The sequence below is a fragment of the Orbicella franksi genome, unplaced genomic scaffold (assembly GCF_964199315.1).
Source record: "Orbicella franksi unplaced genomic scaffold, jaOrbFran1.1 SCAFFOLD_222, whole genome shotgun sequence".
Classification (NCBI taxonomy): Eukaryota; Metazoa; Cnidaria; class Anthozoa; order Scleractinia; family Merulinidae; genus Orbicella; species Orbicella franksi.
The window spans coordinates 8,720-14,986 of NW_027670999.1; the positions used below are offsets into that span (position 1 = coordinate 8,720).

At 37.3% G+C, this 6,267-nt stretch overlaps 1 pseudogene; it reads right to left on the bottom strand.

The window, feature by feature from the left end:
* Positions 1–327: 327 nt before the first annotated feature.
* LOC145476721 (uncharacterized) lies at positions 328–1,275 on the bottom strand (annotated as a pseudogene).
* Positions 1,276–6,267: the final 4,992 nt, after the last annotated feature.

The following is a 6,267-nucleotide window of genomic DNA, read 5'->3' on the forward strand; positions in this document are numbered from 1 at the left end:
ATTCTGAGTAACGACAAAAAGAAAACTGGAAAAAAACGTTGTAAATTATGTTAATGTGTGATTTCAGAAAATATAAATACCCACTCAATTGATTTTATGGAAGTCAGTTGGCAGGGGTAGGGAGAGGGAGGAAAAGGCTCAAAAGCCAAAATATTTTATTTTTCAAGTGAAAGTGACAATTCCAGAGAATTTCAGGGCAAGGGGTTTTACCCAAAAAGCCTTCTATGGGGAGGTATCATGTTTTCTGGAACAACAATAAATAATTGGTGGCTTATTACAGTGCAATTACTAGCTTTCATGTAAAAAGTGTAACATGATAATTTCTACTTAATTTCCACTGATGCTACTTGATGATGTTGCCACAACATTAACTGTGCCAGCTGTGCTTGCAGAACACGCTTCAGCTGGCAGTGCCTTGAAGAATTTAGCAAAGTACTTAAAAAAGAACTGTTCTAATTTTAACAACATGGCAGCAAAAAACTCAGCATCAAAATAGATACATTCGATGACCATTCCCTGAAAGGTGTAGGTGACAAAGTCACACCACTTTGCCCCTGTTATCCCCATCTGCCCTTGGACCTGACAGTAGTATTTGTGGTTTTCCTTTAAAACCGGGAAATCATCTTTCATTTCCAAATGAAATTGACCATCACCAGCACATGCTGTCTCGGGTGTGACATTTCTATGTTTGTAAGGACATTTAATTTCAAGGATCCCATATGGGTTGTCCTCTGTCACATCAATAACTTTTGCATCTGGTGAGCAACCAAGGAATGGAAAAGCAGGGTTTACCACAAATCCCGATGGAAATGTTTTTACAGGATGCCCACTGTGCTTTAGATAGTTCTCATATTGCTCTAGGGCTTTACTTTCATACTCAATCCCGTGTTTCAAGGGTTCAGGTAAATTTCTCGAGTTGCTAGAGGTATTTCCATCCCCAACAAGGCCCTTGAGAAAAGCATTACTGACAGATTTGCGACTTAAAATGTCTCCAAATGTCGAAGCTGTCAATCTGGGTCTCCTTTCACTCCACCATCGACTGTTATTTCACTGTGACTGTGTTTCAGATTCGAGTGAATTAGCATCCTGTTCACTGATTCTTAGAGAATCATAAAATTGCTGATGTTCTGAAGTGCATTGTGTGACAATAAACAGGGGAAGATATAAAGATACTGGGAATGAACGATAATTTGTGATAGGTACAGTGTTGCTGTAACATTGCTTAGACAAATCAACATTGCATGTAACTTTGAAATTTCCTTCAGTGGGTGCCATTTGATAGCTAAGATATCCTCCCAAGGGTGCAGGTCCAGCTCTAGTGGTACACTTTTACCCCCAGTATTCATGTACAAACTAAGCCCAAAGTTCTTGTTGATGTTTTGCAAATGGGCTTTGAAACTTTCAATCTCTATCTCACTTGGGACTGCCTTAACTGCAGGATACAATGAACAGGCAATACCAGGTGAGGACTGTACAGAAGTGCTTCCTGATGCTGTTGTGCCTAGTTTGGGTTTTTTAAAGACCATATTCATCAATGGTTCTGATGAGATGCTCTTTCCTCTAGGCTTGTGCCACTGCTGGGGAAGGGAGGTGCACACCAAATCATCTGGGACTGATTTAGTTTTAGTCAAGTAATAGTGCGAAACAAGATACATTAGCCCTACCGCATGATTACAAAACCCAAGAGATCCAGCCACACAGGTGCACGATGATGCCAGGACATCAAAAGGTTGTTCAGTAGCAATTGCTAACTTGATTTTATGTGGGGATTCACTTTTCCGAAGGCTTCGATAGCAACGGGCCCTGAAGTAAAAGGTTTTGCTTTCTCTGTGGTGCTTGACTAAAACATTATGGAGATACCCTTCAATAAAAAAATTGACACCACGCTCAAACGGTTTCATGACCATGTAGTCAGGGGAATGCTGAATATTTTTACCAGAGTTTCTAATATACTTGACAATAGAATTGAAAGTGAAGGGGGGAAGGTCGTTCAGCATTTTGTCCATATCGTTCTCTTGGGGACAGAACCGAAATTTTTCTTCGTTCTCTCTAACAAGATCCGAATCACTCTTGCTGATTTGAAAAGGTGAAACAGCTTTCGCTTGATCGCCATTATCGTTTTCCCGATCGCCTGTTGCCACGGCAGGGGAATTTTTAAAGACTTCTTTTACTCTACAAAAGGAAGTGAATAAAGGACGCTTAACTTAAACTAGTAATCAGACGGACAGAAATAATGAAACGAACGTAAAATAAATGAGTTGAAAATTTATTGATTATCAACAGTCTCAATAATGCTTACTTTGCGACTAGCTGTGCCTTCACTTTTAATCCTTTGAGGCTCACATTTCTGCTGCGAAGAAGCTCTTTAAGTTCGTTTACATGTAAGTTCTCCACTGGTCTCTCCATGCTTATTTAGGAAACAAAAAACATACAGTAAAAGTCAATGAGGCATTTCAATAAACATCGCCATTGTGTTGTCGCCGCGAACTCAAATATGCATAACAATACAAATGCAACCGCTGCTTTTATAATAGCACTGACCTTTACAACTCCTCTCAGATGTAACTTGGTAATATTTCTTCGAATATCTCTTCCAGAATGGGATTTTCTTTCCGTGTAGAAGCTGCAAAGATTTCTAAAACGTTTATAAATCGACTCGCCTTTGCAAAGAAAACAGAGTTGAGCCGCCTTAGCAACGGTTACTACCGAAAAGCCTCGCTTTGGTGCGATTGTCGCCATATTTGCAATCGGAGTATGTATTTTTTTAATTTTGTTTTAGGTGTCATACAACAAAGATGAACATGAAGAGGCTAGCTGTTGACACCCTAATTAGAGGGCAACAAAAGAAGCTGTGGAATCAACAGAAATAACTGAACAGCAGCTAAGTTTGCCCAAACTCAGCCTTTTTTTAATTTTAAGGATTGTTTCAGTTTTGTTCTTATCATTGATTCCTTACATTCATGAAAATCCAGATTTGTTCCACATAATAACAATAATTTAAGCTAAAATCTTGTGTATGGAAAATTGTTGGATTTGTAAACCAAAAAAGTAAGTAAATTATCTGAAAAAGTTCTCTTTTTATCAAACATCTAAAAGTTTGACCTTCATATCTGTTTTCAGTTTTACTTTTGATTCTTGATGTAATGAAAAAGAAACAGGATAATTATTCTTATGTTTAAATTCATGAAAGCCAATGTAATAAACCATTGATTTAAAACCTGTTTGATGTGATATCAGTGACTTTATTTGTTATTTTAATGCTGGGCATTAATCATCAAAATTTTGTCTGGCCTACAAATGATACAGAATTCCCAGTTTTTCTCAGATTTTCCAAAATATTCCAACCTATTCTCAAAAAATCCTACAAATTCCAAGTTATTCTCAGAAATTCCTAGGAATTTTTGAGAATTTTAAGGAATTTTCAAGGTGAGTATATTTCAGTTGGAATTCCTAGGAATTCCTAGGAATTCCAAGTCAGCTCCATGTAAACTTGGAATTCCTAGGAATTCCAAGTCCGAATTACCGTGAAAATTCACACCTTAGATTCCTAGGAATTCCTAGGAATTTTTTCCTAGGAATTCTTAGGAAATTCCTAGGAATTCCTAGGAATTCTTAAAGTTATCTCACAAGGGAATGACTCTCTTAAGAATTATGAAATCCTGAAAAATATTCCGAATTTATAAAGTTTAGGACTTAACAAATACTGACAAAGAAAGCATTCGTTGTAGTGGATCTAGATGGATCTTTCTTCAGTGGATCTAGGTCGATCTTTCTCGACACCTCCATTCTTCGAACCTCAACTCAGCGAACCAATTCATTGTTAGACTTTTCCTTCCCCCAGAAGTCAAAAGCTGTCGTTTTAACACTTTTATAAGTCCAAAGCTGTCATTTTAAACCTTTTATTAGTAGTGTGACACATTAACCATGCAGAGGTAATGATAAACTTTTGGTATTTTGATATAGTGTCCCTATATGTCAGACGCCCCTATTTGTCAGGTAGCGTTACCAACGCCGTTGTGCGTCGTAACGTAAATTGCCACTGACTTGCCGCTTGCGGGCTTAAACACTCACGAAACAAGAACAATTTCACACCGTGTGCAAGTTCAGTTTGGCTTTGGCATAATATATAATATTAACTCACAGGCGGCCCAAGCTCTCAATGTTATCCTTTTTTTTTCCTTTTTATGCGAACGTTCAGGCTAACGTGACATATGGCATGTACTATTACATAACGACCGAATTTGACCACGCGAAACATGACTCTCGCCTTGCAGCATATGGAGGTGTTGTGTTACAACGGTTTGAATTTATAAAGGTTTGTATGGGAATGCAACGGTTTGCTTGAAAAGCCAATAATTATTATTCTTATATTTTGTGAATAAAATCTACTTACCCTGTTGCTGTGTTGTATTCTTTGTTGTTTGCCAGCTCCTCGGGCCACAGAACGATAACTCGCTGAAATCGCGTTAGATCGGCCCGAGGGAAAACGTTTTTCCTCGGGGGGTGGGTACGGCTACACGTAGGCTATGTCGCCTGGTACGATAACATTCCATTATGTTACAATTGTGGGATTCCCTGTCCAAATTGTAGGGAGGAATTGGGCAAAGAAGTACCGACAGAAATGTCCACGTTGCGGGCGTTGTTGTCTTATGAAGACATTCACGCTTCTAACACAGGAGAAGATGACGACGATCCAAATGCCATGGCAGAAGATCAGGAACCGGAAAGTGGAGGGGTGCCCGCAAGGGACAGCGAAACACCACCGACACCACAACCACGAATGCGATTACGGCCAAGAAAAGCTGCAAAACTAAATTAACTTGCAAACTTCAATGGGAAGGGATAAACGAACGAAAGGAACAATGGTAATAATTGGTGTCTGAATATTCAAAATTGTTGCTTTACTCGATTCCCCTAAGCTGTCGACAGCTTAACGATTACAGAGGTCCAGTCAAGTTGAATTTCGCTGGCTTCAGGAGCATGAGAGGAAATATATGGACCCTTATTTACGCAGTCATATACATTTAGATTTCCTCGTTATGTTACTGTTTGGTTTATCTTTCCTAATTTATACATGTATATAGGGTTTTTCTGTGCTACGGGTATGGTCAATTTATTTGCTGTATTCACCCATGCAGGCATGTGGCATAAGACCGATATTACACCAACCCTGAATCAAAAATTTTTATATTTATAACGAGGAAACTAGAGCGGTTTTCAGTTGAGTGTCGAAAGTAATTAGCCAATTACTTTGGTTTTGGTTTTGGTTTTACTACAGTTTGAGATTAGCTGAGAACCCTAATTGGTAAGTAATTGGTTTTGGTTTTACGACACTCAATTGAAAACCGCTCTAATTTTAATGTTGCTGTTTACAAGAAAATTTAAATTTTGAATACAAAAGGGATTCCCAAATTACAAGTTGGCTGCTTAGGGGATTAGCAATCATTTTCAAATGCTAGAGAAGGCCACTTACAAGAATGGCTGCAAGAAGAGCTTTGACTGTATTAGGAAATAAATGTAATAGCAAAACACGGCAAATGTTCAGATGTAAAACCAGACATTGAAACTTTATTACATATGTGCTGGAACAACAGCATTAACCCTATAATATCGATATACTGATCTTGGTATTCATTTTATAACTTTACACTGAATTATGTACATTTGATTGCTGTTAAAAAAAAAATACACCACTTGAATTTTGTCTAAAATAGAATAAATTTCTTGTATGATCCCTCAAAACATTGACATGTGATGGTCATAAATTATACTGATATATTATACAATTACAGCTTCTTATTAATTTTCATCAAGATCTCAACTGCCTAGTGGTAAAGTATTTGGAAGAAAATGTTATGTTGGATAAAAGTTATCAGGATTTTATTTAATTCAAAAGCACCCAACCTCAATAATTAAAAGTTTTTCAATTAATGTGATTTAGGTTTCTCTACAGGAATACATATCATTTGTAGAAGAAATAAGAGTTAAAGATGGCTCAAAACAGTTTCCAGCACTTTCGAAGACTTAAATTTTGATGGGTCATTATAACCCTTTTTTATCAATTGATGCTACAATCATGGTAACAAAAAACTGCCTAATCGTGACACAACAGATTACTATTGCAAATGTATAACCTGCTAAAAACAACCTTAATGTTAGCTTTAAGGGCATATAATTCAAAAACTGCATGGTGAAATATTTTTATATTGTCAAATTTTGAATAGCAGGATAAGATGCAGCTTTTGTAAAAGTTTTAAAAAGTACTGT